At 35.1% G+C, this 18,076-nt stretch overlaps 1 long non-coding RNA gene across 1 annotated transcript in view; it reads left to right on the top strand.

Moving 5' to 3' along the window:
* The window catches only part of LOC127482976 (uncharacterized), a 176,254-nt gene that overhangs the window by 51,938 nt on the left and 106,240 nt on the right, over positions 1–18,076 (top strand). The gene's annotated exons all lie outside the window — the stretch shown is intronic.

Raw genomic sequence — 18,076 nt, 5'->3', positions numbered from 1 at the left:
TAGTCTGGTAGGTAAAACCTCCACCTGCAGTGTTGGCATCCCATATGGGTACCAGTTTGAGTCCTGGCTGCTCCATTTCCAATCCAGCTTCCTGCTAACATGCCTGAGAAAGCAGCAGAAGATGTCCCAAGTGCTTGGGCCCCTGTATCTTCACATGGGAGACCTGGAAGAAGCTCCTGGCTCCTGTCTTTTTCCTGGCACAGCCCCAAGCACTGGGGGAGTGAATCAGCGGTTGGAAGATCTCTCTCTCTTTCTGTCTCCCTCTTCTCACTCTGTAACCCTGCCTTTCAAACAGATAAATAAACTTTTTTAAAATTCCTCAAATAATAAAAGATAAAACTAAATTCCAGGATATAAACATTAATACATTTTTGAAAGAAGTTTCAAATTTTGAAAATACTTGAAGATTACACCATCACAGGACACATGTTGTATGGAGTCATAGAATCAATTACACTGTGATTTTTACATAGTAATATATATATATATATATATATACACCATTTGGAAATGTTTAAATATTCTTGTTCTTGGCACTTGGTAATTAAATATCATTTACCATGTTGCTCTTATTCTGTTAACAGACTCTCAAAATCCATGGTCCAATTAGATTAAACTTCCTCTGTTTTTGGAAATCTGAATACCTGTGCACTTTTTCCCAATGCTTTGTTTTCTATTTTGCTGTCTTTTATGCCCACTTCAACTGTTTATTTCCTACTTAACCTGCCAGTTTGATTTATTTCATGATCTGTTTTTGATCCTCCAAATCTGGGTCACTTCCCATTCCCATTGCTCCCTCTGGTGGTCATTTCCATGTTCACCTTAGTTGACCGATTTAAATCAATTCTAGTAACTTTGTATTTCTAATATCAGTGGTAGTTTCAGAAAAAAATCAAGTTTTTCATATCTAGTCAATAGAGTCAGTAGCTAATTCTGTTGTAAAGATTCTAAGTGAAGTATTCTCATACGAAAAAATAGAGCCATGGGATAACTTTGAGTGTCTTCTATTTTAAAATTACTATTATTATTGCTGCTATAATTTATGTTTATTTTTAGATGGTCATGCATCTGCTTTTTCTGTCATTTTAAAACTTGAAATTGAAATCAAATACAAATGGAAGAATGGAGTCTTGAAAAATATTTGTTCATTCTGTGATGCTGATGAATCGGCCAGCCATAGAGATAGATTTTAGCAGTCATTTTGCATTCAGCTTGTCCACTCAGCATCTGATGTGACTTCTATGTTTGCAGAATTTTCTACTTGTTGAAGAACCTGAAACTAACTATCAAATCTGAAAAAGCTTCATATTAACTTTTTGTTCCTTGTTTTGGAATATACTTCCCTGTGGATTTCTTGCATTCCCTCTAGGCTACTCTGACAAAATCATGTATGGATAGTTTTTATATATGGATACATCACAGTACATATTTTTCCTTTCTTGGAGGAGATTTGATTACATATCTTGTTAGTAAGCCTGAAGGCACTTCTCTCATCCACCAGAGATCACTCCCTATATTACATAGTAAGGATACTACCCCTAGTTTTCTCACGTTGGAGTGGAAAATGGGTAATAATAAACAGTCCCACCTAATATTAGAGTTTCCTAATTTTGAGATTTCTTTCCTGTGGTATAGCCCAATGCATGTGTAACTAACATGTGGCTATAATTGTGCTGACCTGAATGATGTATAGTGAGCCAACATACGTTCTGTAAGAGAATATATGTATAATACCAGCCTCCTAAAAGTATACTTATATTAGTATATTCCCAAAATTTCATGGGAAGCAAATTGAAAGATAAGCTTATTCTCAAATAAATACATTTTAAAATTTATGCAAAAATTTTCATGAACCTTTGAATACCTCCTGTATACATGCATTTCAAAATCTGTGCATCAGTATACATTTATCTTCTAGTTACACATTTTCATAAACTTTATAAGGTATCCTTGCATGTACTATACACAGTAGCTTCTGTCACAATATTCAATAGGTTGTATTTAGCATGGCAGGAATTTCCTTGGTCTTCTGTGAGAGGAAAATTTTAGTTTGTAAATGGGATAATGTTACTTACCCGTCACAGTTTCAGACAATTCTTTGTAGCTAGGGGATTGTCATATGCCTTGGAATTCAATAACTGGCCACAATTGCCCTATTCTTCCAAATGGAAATCTTTATTTGAAAAGCTAAGTGTCATACTGAGTTTATAACCATAATGCTTGAAAATCCATCTCCCACTTATTAGTCCTAGAGGTTCTACGAAAGCCTAAATCAGTGCACTTTATTGCCTAGCTTTCTCCCTCCCAGCAAAATGAATTATTATTCCCCATAAGATCTATTGTAGTCTAATTTACTTTATTATTTATTGAATATGTCCCACATCGGGATGTATACTATATGAGGGAAGCAATTATATATCTTATCTCCTCTGTCTACACATGGTAGACTCTCAAAAATAATTCTTAGTGAATGAATATCAGGAATTTGAAAAAAAACATTGGTTTTCACTATTTTACTTTTGAGAAAATCATTCATTGTATATAAGCACTACTACAAGTTGAACTTGTTTCTTAAATATCTGAAAAACCAATAGAAATGTTACTATAAACTAAAATATAACCATATGTGCAGTTTGTAAAATTTACTAGGACTAAACTGCCAATAGAACTAGCAGTTATACTTGCTACCCCCCCTTCATAATACATTATTACAAAGTCTTAGTGAACTAACAGAGTAAATGTTGTTATCTCACAGTGAGATTGTAGGTGAGGAGTATTGCAGTAACTGAGCTGAGTTCTAGCTCTAAAGCTCTCATGAAATTTATGTTGGCAGCAGGAATAAGGTTGCATTCATTTAATGGCTTGACTGTGATTGGAGGATAGGTTTTTCCTGATCAGATAAATACCAGAAATGGCTACTAGAAAATAGTGGTTGAATGAACAATGCAAGTTCAAAAGCTCTTTTATGACTTAATTTGAAAACTCCATGCTGTTGACTACACCATTTAACTTGATTTCATGCAGAAGGGGCTTAACCAGAGCCTGACCACCAGAAAGAGTTGAAATGGCAGTAAAGGCCCAGAGCTGGCTACAGAATCAGTGTGTGTCTTACTATAAGTAGTAAGAAAAGTATACATTTTAAGAGTTATGTGGCAGCCAACACTGTGGCCTATTAGGTTAAGCCTCCACCTGTGGTGCCAGCATCACATGTAGGAGCCATTTCATGCCCCAGCTGCTCCTCTTCCAATCCAGCTCTCTGCTGTGGCCTGGGAAAGCAGTAGAAGATGGCCCAAGTCCTTAGGCCCCTGCACCAATGTGGGAGACCCAGAAGAAGCTCCTGGCTCCTGGCTTCAGATTTGCTCAGCTCTGGCCTTTGCTGCCATTTGGGGAGTGAACCAGTTGATGGAAGAACTCTCTCTGTGTCTCTCCCTCTGTCTGTAACTCTACCTGTCAAACAAATAAATAAAACCTTAAAAAAGAGTTCTATAAATACATTTTTATTAATCAATAAAGAAAATGACTAAATAGACAAATTAACAAAAATAGAATACAGAGTTTTCTGATATTACATAAGTATCTTATTTTCCTTAATACTATTTTGCTTTCACACTTATTTGAAAGTACTGTTATGACAGTCAAATATGTGATAAGCATGAAAAATCTAATATAATATTACTTAATTATGTTTATTATTATTTTCATTATCAGGAACATCTTTCATCCACAGAACTCTCTAATACCTTTTAGATTTAATCAATATAGACACTGAATCAGTGACATATTCCTGCCATAGTTTTTGCCTTTTGGCAGGTAATGTAACAAAACTTAAATCTCCAAACTTCCTCACATACATTACATGCTCATGTTATTTGCCAACTAATATAAATCCCTGGTATTTTCATTAAAGGAAACATGGACTCTATTTAAACCTTACTATAAAATCATTTCTTAGGTTGCATTATCTTGTATGTACATTTTGATCAATGTCAAAAAATGAAAGAGTCTCATAAAACATGATAAAGAGAAACTTAAAATGCATTTTATAATTTACAATATGTTATAAAGAAATTTATCTTCTCAATATGTGGAAAGTCTCTGAAGAGAGAGTATTTGGATAGATAGGTAATTGTTTATGTTAACCTTCCATCTCGCTCTATCTACCTTCCATTTTAATCTATTTTATTTATTGTGCTTCCTGGGCTCTAGTTTTCTCAATGAGCTCCAGCTCTGGATTCCCTCTTTTGTCTTACATTAACTGATCTGTTATAAAATCCCCTTAAACATTTCCTTTTGTGTCCATGAAACCTTCATTCATTAATAGCACTCTGAATTTTTAATGACAGTTTCTCTATAGAGTTCATAAAAATTTTTGAATTATATCCTATCTCAAGCCTAAGATGATACATATTCATTTGTAAAGCTATTCTTACTTATATATTAGGGTACTTAGTAATAAATATTCTGAAGTATGAATATTTTCAAGCTACTGGAATGTCTTTAATAATCTATTAAAGGTGCAGTCATTGTGTTACCAATGAAAATATTTTAAACTATGTTAAAATAAATTAGATAATCTGAATTTTGTATAATTTTTCTCAGTTTGAATGCATACCCACATAGGAGATCAATCACCTATGTTAATTGATAATTTTATATAAAAAAGAGATTGTGACTGGCATTGCTTAGCTCCATACAAGATTTTGTACTGAACTTAAAACCTCCACATGCTTAAACATGAATGTAAAGATGAAATCTAACACATGAATGGTTAAGGCTAATTTTTAAACTTTCATATTATGTCTAAAATCTCTCAGTGTCTGTGACTATTAGGTATCTTCTGGCATTATAATATTCCAGGTTTTTTCCTCCCACTTAAAATCTGTTCTTATAATATTTTTGGCAAATAGCAACTATATTTCAATTTTCAAAGTTTAAGCTTGCTTTTTTTTCTCACAGATCTTTCTAATAAAATTTATTTGTGATATAAAACTATTTAATTTACCTCTGTTCTCATAGTTAACATTGTATGATATGTATTTCATAAGTGTCATAAGTGACTAATTAAAATGTGATAAGAATGTCTCCAAAATAAAACTTTCAAATTATATAACTGGAATCAATAAGAAAGAGAACAAATGTTTCCATCTCCTCTGGAGCAAATATCTAGAATTAACTTTATCTGATACTTTGTGTATTGAAAAAGTGCTGCCATATACAACTAATGAAGCATTTCATACCATGAATTTTTTTTCCAGTTTAAATCTAGGTTTTAGAGATTAAATTGAATACCAGGTCAAGCATTTATGAAATAGCATATTGTTAAGTCATCAAGGTCCATTCAAACATGAAACCAACAAAGAATTTAATGATATGGAAAGTTAACTTTTTTAAATAGATTTATTTTTTCAGGGGCTGGTACAGTGGCACATTAGGTTAATCCTCCGCCTGCGGTGCCAGCATCCCATATGGGTGCTGGTTCTAGTCCCAGCTGCTCCTCTTCCAGTCCAGCTCTCTGCTATGGCCTGGGAAAGCAGTAGAAGATGGTCCAAGTCCTTGGGCCCCTTCACCCGTGTGGAAGACCCAGAAGAAGCACTTGGCTCCTGGCTTCAGATCCGCACAGCTCCAGCCATTGTGGCCATTTGGGGAGTGAACCAATGGAAGAAAGACTTTTCTCTCTGTCTCTTTCTCTCATTGTCTATAACTCTACCTGTCAAATAAATAAATAAAATCTTTAAAAAAATTTGAATTGAAAGGCAGAGTTGCAGAGAGGCAGTGATAGAGAGAGAAAGAGAAAGAAAAAGAAAGAGAGAGAGAGAGACTTCCATCCATCGACTCAGTCCCCAGACAGAGCTGCAGTGATCTGAAGTCAGCAGTCAGGAGCTTCCTCCAGGTCTCCCTCATGGATGCAGGGACCTAAGGACTTGGGCCATCTTCTATTGCTTTCCCAGGCCATAGCAGAGAGCCGGATCAGAAGTAAAGCAGCCAGGACTCAAACTGGTGCCCATATGGGATGCTGGCACTGCAGGTGGTGGCTTTACCTGTTACGCCACTGTGCCAGCCATGAAAGTTTACTTTAAAAAACAACTTTCTCAGTTTTAAGTAATAGTTTTAATAATAATATTTTAAATAATAAGTTTGTTTTCAAAATTGGATTTTCCTCCAAGTTTTAAATATCCTGAGCATTATTCTGGCTTGAAGATTATTCATACAAAGAGAAAAGACTAAATTTTAGGGGTTAAATATATCTCATGTAATAGATGCCCTTACATTTTGTGTTCTGCCATTGAATTTATGAAATGTATTCCAGTTCTGAGATATATATATATATATATATAATATCTGTTCATCTTGTATCTTTAATATAAAAGTTGTGAAATTATTTGAAGGTATTAAACCATTGTACACCTTTTTGAAGGTGATTTCCAAGTAAACAAGATCAGCAAAGAATAGCAGGCATTCAACTTTGGAAATAGACCAATAGACCATATGATTCAAAGAATTTCTGACAAATTAGGTCAATTTTGTTAGACACTTTCCAAGGTCACACAGCTTATAATTAAAATGCAAGGTAAAAATGCAGCCTTCTAATTCAACAAATCTGCTTTAGGTGCTATGCATTGAATTTGTATTATTTATGAGGTGTGATCAAAAACATTAACTTGATTTTTGCTTTCCATTCTTTAAACCTTTTGGGGCCATCACTGTGGTATAGCCTGTAGGGTCGCTGCCCAGCAACACTAGCATTCCGTTTAGATGCCACCTCAAGCTCTGACTGCTGCACTTCTGATTCAGCTCCCTGCTCATGTGCCTGGGAGGGCCATCGAGGATGGCCAAGGTGCTTGAACCACTGCCCCCATGTAAGAAAACTGGATGAGGCTCCTGCCTCCTGGCTTTGGCCTTGCTTGGCCCTGGCCATTGTAGCCATTGTAGCCATTTGGGAAGTGAACCAGAGGATGGAAAATCTTTCTGTCTGTCTGTTTCTCTTTCAGTCTGCCTCTCCCTCTGTGTAACTCTTGCATTCAGATAAATAAATTAAAAAAAAAAAAAAAAACTTCTCAACATTGGTACTCCTTGCAAAGTTGGAATGGCGGAGTGGCATTTGTTAACACTGCTAAAAAGTGGAAAGTCTAAAATCAAATTCATAATTAATGCAAAGTTTTAATTTATGAATAAAACACTCCTAATTATGTTATATCACCACTACAAAAATCATTCAAATATAAAATTTCTTATTTTTCCCCTGCTAAAGTCAAGCTATAACTGATTGCCAGCTTCCTGAGAGTAGTGTTGTTGTTCATGCAGTCTTCAATCACCAATTTCCCTCTCTTCTATTTTAACCACATCAGGAGCAGAGATTAGATAGATGAGAGATGATGAAATAAAGTTTAAATCAATAGTACTGCAAATGATTCTTTTTCAGTTATCTAATGAGAACAAATTTCGTGTATTTCACAGACACAATTTAAGCACATAATGATAATTTCTATCCTCTTTCCATCATTCCCTCTGTCCCTTATCCTTAATTTCATTTTTTAACTTTTAATTAAAAGTGCTTTATAATGGCAGACTTCATTATACATTAAATAAATAATTAAATAAGTAGAAAGATCACTATACAGCAGGAGTATAAACTAGGGCTATAAACAATAATCAAATATCAAGATGCCTATTCCACTCATATACTATTTTTGTACTCTATATATTAGCTACCACAAATCAGAGAAAATATACATTTGTCTTTGGGGGTTTTGTTTATTTCCCTCAGCATAACGGTTTCCATTTGCATCCATTTTGTTACAAAAGATGGGATTTCATTTTTTAGTGTCTGAATAATATTCCATCATGTACATACGCCACATGTCTTTATTCAGTCATCCTTTGATGGACATCTGGGTTGATTCCATGTCTCAGATATTATGAATTGAGCTGAGATATATGGGGGTGTAGATAACCCTTTCAAAAGCTGATTACATTGCCTTTGGGTAAATTCTCAGGTGTAGGATTGCTAGATCTTGTGGTAGATCTATTTTCAGATTTCTGAGGACTCTATATACTAGTTGTACTAGTTTGCATTCCCACCAACAGTGTATTAAGGGTGTATTTTTCTCCACAAATTCACAAGCATTTGTTATTTTTTAGAAAATTTTTAAAGTTATGCCAGTTTCAAGTATTTGATAATGCAGCTTTAGGAATATAGTTATAGTTCCTACCCCACCCTGCCTCCTGCCATGATCCAATTTTTCTTCCTCTTCCCTTTCCTACTCCCAATCTTAATTTTTACAAAGATCTATTTTCAGTTTAATTCATACTTGTAAGATTAACCCTACACTAAGTAAAGAGTTCAACAAATACTATGAAGAAAAAAGTCACTGTTCCTCAACAGAAGAGACAGGATTATAAAAAAACAATTGAATCTCAAAATGTTTATTGAACTCCAATATATTAAATTGTAGGTACCCTATAGGTTACCGCAGATGAGAGAAATCATATGATATCTGTCTTTTGGGGATTAGTTTATTTCAATAAGAATAGTGTTTTTCAGTTGAATCCATTTTGTTGTAAAATATATGATTTCATTTTTTACAGGGGAGTAGTACTCCATAATGTGTATGTAATAATTTCCTTATTCAGTCATCAGGTGATGGAAATCTGGGTTGATTCCATATGTTAGCTGTTGTGAACAGAGCTACTATGAACAAGGGGTATAAATAATTATTTCATATGCTGATTTATATTGTTTGGGTAAATTCCCAGGAGTGGGACAACTGGATCAGATGGTAGATCTGTATTCAGATTTCTGAGGTATCTCCCTACTGTCTTTCATAGTGGCTGGACCAGTTATAATCTCATCAACAGTGGATAAAGGTATCTTTTTCCCCACATCCTCTCCATAAATTGTTACTTGCTGATTTGTGTATGAGAACCAGTCTAACTGTGGTTAAATGAACCCTCATTGTGGTTTTGATTTGCATTTATCATGTGGCTAAGGATCCTGAGCATTTTTTTCAAAGTATCTGTTGGCCGTTTGAATTTACTTGCTTAAAAAATGACTGTGCATGTCTTTTGCCCATTTCTTAACTGGATTGTTTGTATTGTTGTTGAATTTCTTGAGCTCTTTATAGATTCTGGATATTAACCATTTATCAGTTGCATAGTTTGAAAATATTTTCTCAGATTATGTCATTTGCCTCTTCACTTTGCTGAGTGATTCTTTGTAGTGCAGAAGCTTTTTAGCCTGATGTAAACCCATTTGTAAATTTTGACTTTGATTATCTGTGCTTGAGGTGTCTTTTCCAAGAAGTCTTTGCCAATGCAAATATCTTGCAGAGTTTCCCCAGTATTATCTGGTAATTTAATAGTATTAAGTCACAGATTTAGGTATTTGATACAAGTTGAGTGATTTTTGTGTAAGGTATCAGATAAGGATCCAGTTTCATACTTCTGCACACAGAGATCCAGTTTTCCCAGCACCATTTATTGAAGAGACCGTGATTGCCCCAGAAAATGATTTTAGCTCCTTTGCCAGAAACAAGTTGGTTGTAGATACATGGAGTGGTTTCTCGAGCTTCTATCCAATGCCTTTGGTCTGCAAGTCTGTCTGTTTTTGGATTATGACTGCCATGTAATATATCTAGAAATCTTGTATTGTGATACCAGAGGGCTTTGTTTTTATTGCATAAGATTGCTTTAGGTATTCAGGGTATCTTGTGTTTCTATATGAATTTTAGCATCATTTTTTCTAGATCTGAGAAGCGGGTCATTAGTATTTTGATTGGGTTCACAATGAATCTTTGAAATGCTTTTGGTAGTATGGACATTTTGATGATATTGATTCTTCCAATTCATGAACATGGAAGATTTTCACATTTTACGTCATCTTTTATTTCTTTCTTTAATGTTTTATAGTTCTCATCATAGAGATCTCCGACATCCTTGGTTAAACTTATTACAAGGATTTTTTGTAGTTTTTGTGAGTTGGATTGATTTTTTTTGACAGGCAGAGTGCACAGTGAGAGAGAGAGAGAGACAGAGAGAAAGGTCTTCCTTTGCCGTTGGTTCACCCTCCAATGGCCACTGCAGCCAATGCGCTGCGGCCGGCGCACTGCGCTGATCCAAAGGCAGGAGCCAGGTACTTATCCTGGTCTCCTGTGGGGTGCAGGGCCCAAGCACTTGGGCCATCCTCCACTGCACTCCCGGGCCATAGCAGAGAGTTGGCCTGGAAGAGGGGCAACTGGGACAGAATCCGGCGCCCTGACCGGGACTAGAACCCAGTGTGCTGGTGCCGCTAGGTGAAGGATTAGCCTAGTGAGCCGCGACGCCGGCCAAGTTGGATTGATCTTAAAAGTTCTCTCTCAACCATGATATTTTTTTCTGTATAGAAAGGCTATTTATTTTTGTGTTAATTTAAGTCACTTTACCAAACTATTTTATGAGTTCCAGTAGACTCTCAGTGGAGTATTTTGGATCTTCTATATATAAAATCATGTCATCTGAAAATAAAGATAGTTTGACTTTCTCCTTTCCAATTTGCATCCCTTAGATTTATTTTTCTTGACTCATGGCTCTGGCTAAAACTTCAGGACTATGTTGAATAGCAATGGTAATAATGAGCATCCTTGCCTGGTTCTGGATCTTAGGCGGAATATTTTCAACTTTTCCACGTTCAATAAGATGCTGGCCATTGGTTGGTCATAAATAGCCTTGACTGTGTTGAGGAAAGTTCCTTCTATATCCAATATCCTTAAAGATTTCATCATGAAAGGATATTGTATTAAATGCTTTATCTGCGGAGAAAATCTTGATTTTTGTTTTTCAGTTTGTTAATGTGATGTATCACAATTACTGAATTGCAAATGTTGAACCATCCCTGCATACCAGGGATAAATTCCACTTGGACTGGGTGAATTATATTTCTGATGTGTATTGAAGTAAATTAGCTAATATTTTGTTTAGGAGATTTGCATCTATGTTCATCAGGGATTTTGGTATATAGTTCTTTATTTTGTTTTATCTTTTCCATATTTAGGAATTAAGGTGATACTGGCTTCATAGAAGGAGTTTAGGAGGATTTCCTCCCTTTCAATTGCTTTTAATAGCTTGAAAAGAATGGAAATTAGTTCTTCTTTAAATATATAGCAGAATTCAGCAGCAAAGCCATCCAGTTCTGGGCTTTTCTTTGTTGGAAGAGCCTTTATTACTAACTAAATCTCCATCTTGGTTATTGGTCTGTTTAGGTTTTTTTTATGTCCTCATGATACAAATTTAGTAGACTGAATGACCCAAAATTTGATAGACAGGAATTGGTTCATTTCTTCTAGGTTACAAAATTTTGGCATACAACTTTTTGTAGTAATTCATGATGACTCTTTTTTTCCCCTGTGTTATCTGTTGTTACATTTCCTTTTTCAGTTCTGATTATATTCATTTGGTCTTCTCCCCATTTTTTTTTGTTTATTTGGGGCATTGATATGTCATTTTTTTTCCAAAAATCCAGCTATTCATTTTACTGGACTTTTGTGGGATTTTTTGTTTTGGTTTTGTTTATTTCTTCTCTAATTTTAAGTATTTCTTTACTCCTACTAATTTGGGGTTTGGTTTGTTGTTTTTCTAGGTCCTTGAGAAGTACTGATAGCTCATTTATTTGGTTCTGTTCAAATTTCTTCATGTGGGCACCAATTGCCATCAACTTCCTTCTTAACTCTGCTTTTGCTGTATCCCATAAGTTTTGATATTAAGTACTATCATCTTCATTTGTTTCCAGAGTTTTTTTTTTTTGATTTCTTCTATGGATCTCTGCTCAGTCAGGAGCATGATGTTCATTGTTTATTTGTTTGCATATTCTAGAGATTCTTGAGTTGGTGCTGTCCAGTTTCATTCCACTGTGTTCAGAGGAGATGCACGGTATGATTTCTACGCTGTTTATTTTTCTGTGACATAATTTATGGCCTAGTATATGGTCTATCCTAAAGCAAGTTCCATTCACTGATGAGAAGAATGTGTATTCTGCAATCATGAGTTGAAAAGTTCTGTAGATAGTTGGGTCCATTTAGTCCACAAAGCTCTGTTGTTTCTTTGTTGATTTTCTGTCTAGTTTACTTTTCCATTGATGAAAGTGGGGTATTTATGTCCCCTCTTACTATTGTATGAAAATCTATGCTGCCCTTTATATACATTAATATTTTTTAAATAGCCAGGTGCCCTGTAATTGGGTGCATGTACATTACTTGTAGTCATGTATTCCCATTGAAATGATCCCTTAATGATTACAAAGTGCTTTTCTTTGTCTGTTTTAAAAGTTTTTGTGGTAAAGTCTATTTTGTCTAATATTTTACATATATTATATTTATTATGAAGTCTATTTTGTCTGATATTAGCCTTTATTTCCTGTTAGCATGGTGTACCTTTTTCCATCATTTCACTTTCAGTCTGCATGTATCTTTATTGGTGAAATGTGATTCTTGTAGGAAACAAGTAGATGGATCTTGTTTTTAATGCATTCAGCCAGGCTGTATCTTTTAACTGGAGAGTTTAGGCCATTTACCTTCAAAGTGATTATTGATATGTAACAACTTGACCCTGCAGTTTTTCCATAAGTATTCCTATTGTTTACTTTGAATTTCCTTTGTGCATTTTTATTTTTTGGTATTTGGATGATAGTCATTCTAACTGGGGTTAAGTGAAACTTCATAGTAGTTTTTATTCACATTTCCCTGATGGCTAAACATCCTGAGTATTTTTTTCAAGTACCTTGGCCATTTGTATTTCATCTTTTGAACAATTCATATTCATGTCCTTTGCCTGGTTTTTAATTTGATTTTTATAGTTGAATTTGTTGAGATGCCTATATGTTTTGGAAATTAATCCCATATTAAATTTACAGTTTGCAAATATTTTATCCCATTCTGCTGTTTTCCTCTTTACTTTGATGAGTGTTTCTCTGACGTGCAGAGGCCTCTTAGCTTAATATAATTCTACTTGTCATGTTTTAAGTCATCCTGGTGCATCTGGGATCTTATCAAAGGACTGCTTTTCTCTGCCCATGTCTTGCAATGTTTCCCCTGTGATTTCCCCCAGCAATTTGATGGTTGCAGCTCTTAAGTTTACATAGTTGGTCAACATGATCAACTGTGAGTTGATTTTTGTATAGGATATAAGGTGGGGATCTGGTTTAACACTTCTGCATATGGAGATCCAATGTACCCAACACCATATGAAGAGAGATACTCTTTTTCCACAGAGTGATTTTACCTTATTTACTTGGTTAAGATAGGTGGGTTTAATTTCTGGGAATTTTAATTTATTCCATCAGTCCTCATGCCTATATTTGTGCCAGTACCAGGGTGCTTTGATTATAATTGCTGTGTAGTGTGCTTGAAATCTGGTATGGTGATACCCCCAGCTTTTCTTGTTGTTTAAGATTGTTGTGGTATATCAGTTAAAGCTCCAGCCTCCAGTGCCAGCATCACATATGGGCACCTGTTTAATTCCAAGCTTCTCCATTTCCAATCCAACTCCCTGCTAATGTGCCTGGGATATCACCAGAATATTGTTTTCATAACCTGCACCTAATTGGGAGACACAGAAGAAGTTCCTGGCACCTGGCTTTGGATTGGCCCAGCTCTGGCCATTCCAGCCATTTGGGGAGTTACCCAGGGGACGGAAGATCTCAGTCTTCTCTCTCTCGCTTTCACTCTCGCTATTTCTGCCTCTGCCTCTCTGTAGTAATGCCTTTCAAATAAATAAATAAACATTTTTGAAAAACCACATTTTTTTGCTATTCAGAGTCTCTTGTGTTTCAATAAGAATTTAAGTTTTTTTTTTTTCTAAATCACAGAAGAATGTCCTTGTATTTTGATTCAAATTACATTGAATCTATAAATTTCTTTGACTAGCATGTACATTTTGATGTTATTCATTCTTTCAATCATTGATTGTTGTGTAGGCTGGGTGCTAGACCAGCTACTATTTTTGGCAAGGTTCAAAATAATAGTTCACACATGTTGCTTTCAAGGGAAAGCCTGCCTAATAGCTGATGAAGAAACTTCCACTGATTCTACAAATTTCTGTTTCAAGTATGATCTATGATACTTTACTAAATTCAATGTTACATAAATGTTGAAGGGAATTTATGTTAGGTAACTATTAAAAAGCAGGTTAGATATAAAATAACTATATGCCTCTGCACAGCTTGGCTGATTTATAAGGCAATGACATGCATAGACCATTCTGTTTGTGTGAAATGCAGTATGTGTGGAGATATTTTGAGTAATATCCACTGTTTCAATCCTTGCAGAAATGATTTTCTATGAACTGAATACTTGCATAACTAAAAATGGGTATGGTCTTCCACTATTCCCATCTCCACAGTGTATATTCCATATTTGGTAAACTATTTTTGGTGCCTAGATTCACCAGGTATTTTTTGTCTCCTAAATTGTGTGTGTGTGTGTGTCTGTGTGTGTGTTTTGGCTTGAAAAAAGAATATGCCCCTCTCATCCTTGGCAGGTGGTTTTCACATTGGGCAAGATACCACTTTGAATGCCCACATCCCATATCAAAGGACCTGGATTCAAATCTTAGCTTCATGCTAATTCACACTTTGGGTGGCTAGTGTGAATGGTTCCAATGGTTCAATCCATGCCAACCACAATGGAGACCCAGATTGAGTTCTGGATCCTGGCTTAGACCAGACTCAGGTTTGGCTGTTACATGATTTCAAGGAGTGAACCAGTGGGTAGAAGATTTTTCTCTGTGTCTATCTTTCTGTATTTTGAAACAAACAAGAAAGCAAAGAAATAAAAAGAACCCTTCCCAATCTCTTGGATTCTGATTTCTCATTCTTTAGACTGTAGCACAACTATCATCACAACCAGGAAATCTCTTGTAACTACTTTAACCCCAATCCTTAAGGCAGGGTTAAACACTTTTATTATTCTTACCCCGGGTCCCTTTTAATTTTATTTTTTGCACTTGACACATGTACCTGGAATTTCTTTCAATATGTAATTTTTCTATGTAAACTTACTGATGGGTTTGCTGTTAATTTATTTGTGCCTGCCTAGAACTTTTTACACAATGTGTAGGTGATTGTTCCTCAGGTAATATTTGTTAGAGTAAACTAAGCTCTCATCCAATAAAATATTTTCGGTGTCCTAACTATGAAAAGATTTCTTTGAAAAATGTACTTCATTTTGTGTATCTTGGTCTTAATGGTTGTTGTTGAATACAATCATTCACTGAAGACATGCACCTTGCCTTTGACACTAATTAGATTGACTCAGTTAATAAGATAGCCATAGCATATTTATGATGCGATAGTGAAAATAAGATACTATCACTATAGAGATATTTCAAATTAATCTTGTATTTTCTTTAGTTTCTTCTTTTTAGATGTGCCAAATAAGGCAATTGAGTATTCCAGTTTTTCTGAATGCATTTTTCTGAATGCAATTTTGAAGTGTAAAGTGCTGAAATAATACACATTTATCTTTTTTCCTCTTATTTTAGAGCACAAAATGATAATTTATTGTATTGAATTCTTAGGAACAAGAAGTATGGAAATAAATACAAAATAAAGAACATAAAACTTTTTGTAGTAATTTGTTCTTTGGCAAGCAAAGTTTAAATTGTCTTTAAATCTTCAGAGTATATTGTGAAGAACAAACCTCATTATATTAATATTTTATATCAGTATATCTTTTGCAATTGCAAAAATGCATAAAATACATTAGTATTTCTTCAGAACAATATTTTGTTATTTTGGGGTCTTTCTATATCTTTGTAAAGAACTGAGGCTGCACAGACAAATGTGACTTCATTTCTGCTATAATAGATTTACCTCCAGTGGGCTAAGGCATGTAATAGATGATTAGAAGTAACAGCAGTAAATGTTTAAATGGAGATAAGAGAATTTATACTGAAGATTTCCCTAAGAATTTGAGGCAAGGCAAACACTGCCTTTTGAACAATAAAAGAATTAACACAGACACACCTGTTTCAAAGCCTGAATAAATAAGCAACAGTTTAGTGAATGTAGATATCATATTCAAAGCAGAAAAGGCCTATTCTAAGACAAGAAATCAGGCAACAAAAAAGAGAGATCATAGAAGCAAATATAGACCATTTCAACCACAGAGTTATATATGTCAGTGGGAATCACAGCTAAATTATTTTTAACTATTCTAGTTCTATGGCAAAGGTTAATTATATCATAAGAGTTGTGCAAGGTGTTTAAAACCAAAAAACTTTCAAGAATCTACTCCCACATTCAAGACTACATCATTTATAAAAATGAAAACCATTACACATTTTGTTTTTTCAGTTGTTTTTGTTGTTGGTCCAGTCCATGCCAACCAATCAAACGCTAATTATAATGTGGTTTCCCATGAAGATCTGTTACACAACAAAACAGTTGCTGGTTAGGCCAAACAAGTATTCCTATCTTCATGAGCATTACAGCTCTGAATGTGTTTATACATGCTGTTCTAATGTGAACTCATTTAGTATAAATCTACTATTAGAAATGGACATGAACAAAATGATGTAAAGAAATCAATTCCAGGGTGGATGCTGTGCAAATTAAGCTATCACTTAAAATGCCGCTTTCTATGATGTGTCTGCTTTGAGTCCCAGCTGCTCCACTTCTCGTGCATTTCAGAATGATGTACACCCCTGGGAAAAATGATCCAGGTGATGGATCAAGTGCTAAGCCCCTAAAACTCATGTTGGAGACTCAGATGGAGTTCTGGGCTCTTGACTTTGGCCTGGTCCATATTGGCTGCTGCCAGTATTTGGAGAGCGAAAAGGCAGATGGAAGATTTCTCTCTCTCTCTCTTTCTCTCTCTCTATCAAATATCTATTATCTCCAGCTCTCTGACTCTCTGTACCACTTTTGCTCTGCCCTTTGTGTAGGTGAAAATAAATAAATAAGCATTTAAAAAATAAATTAATTAATATGCCTGCAAGACTGAAGACTATGACAAATTTGACAATATAGGAGAGAATAAATAGAAATTGAGACAGACTACTCGAGTTAATTTCTGGAGTTAACTGCTTCTTTTTGTAAACTTGAAAGACTAACTTTCATTTTCCTTAATTATGAAAGGGAGGCAGATAATGCGATTTACCTTACAGGATTCTTTTCAACATACTCAGTTATTTTAAGCAGCTAAGGAACAGTGCTTATAGGTTCATGAGTAAACCCAGAGCAGTGTTTTCAGATCTTGTGGTGACTTCTTAAAAAAATTGTAGCGTAAGTCACTCTGTGCCACATTCAAGGAGCAGGAAAACCAATCATGCACTGAAGAAACTGCTATCCCCAGAAATACACCATTATCTCTCCTGTCCATGCATCAGGAAAGAATCAATCCAATATTTGGTTAGAGCATCACATTCTTTCTATTGGATCATTAATGGATTACTCATGCAGCAGAAGGTGTTGGGCTTCTCTCCATTGTAAATTAGGGTCCAAATTCAGATTTTGAGGAATTGTATCTGATTGTAGCACAGAGATGGAGAAAAGATTGCTACAGTACAGGGTTTGTATATTCCGATTAGCTGTTGGAGATAGTACCCTTCCATTCTTTTTTCTAAATTGTTTTATTTTTGTATCTATATATTTGTTCATAAGAATAAAAAAGTAGAAATGGAGATAGAGATAGAGATTGAGATAGACATAGAGATAGAGACAGAGAGAGATAGAGATAGAGAGAGATATATAGAGAGATAGAGATAGAGATGGAGAAAAAGAGAGAGAGAGAGAGAAAATGCTCACATCTGCTGTTTTACCCTTCAAATGCACAGGGAGTGGGAGCTCAATATGGGTCTGCTACTTGGGTAGTAGAGACTCACCTACCTGATTTATTATCTGCTGCCTCTCAGCAACTGCATCAGTAGGAAACTGGAGCTGGGACGCAAACTCACGAACTCTAATATGGGATGCCAAGTGTCTAAACCACTCAGGCAAACAGCTTCTTCGATTTTCTTTTATTCTTCAAATTTACATAGATTGAATAATCAAAAGGCTTCTCAGTGGTTGCATATAAAATGAATGATTAAAAACACACACATAGGAGTT

The sequence above is a fragment of the Oryctolagus cuniculus genome, chromosome 4 (assembly GCF_964237555.1).
Source record: "Oryctolagus cuniculus chromosome 4, mOryCun1.1, whole genome shotgun sequence".
In the NCBI taxonomy this organism is placed as follows: Eukaryota; Metazoa; Chordata; class Mammalia; order Lagomorpha; family Leporidae; genus Oryctolagus; species Oryctolagus cuniculus.
The sequence above is the reverse complement of the archived record's forward strand: the minus strand, read 5'-3'. Positions and strand labels throughout refer to the sequence as shown.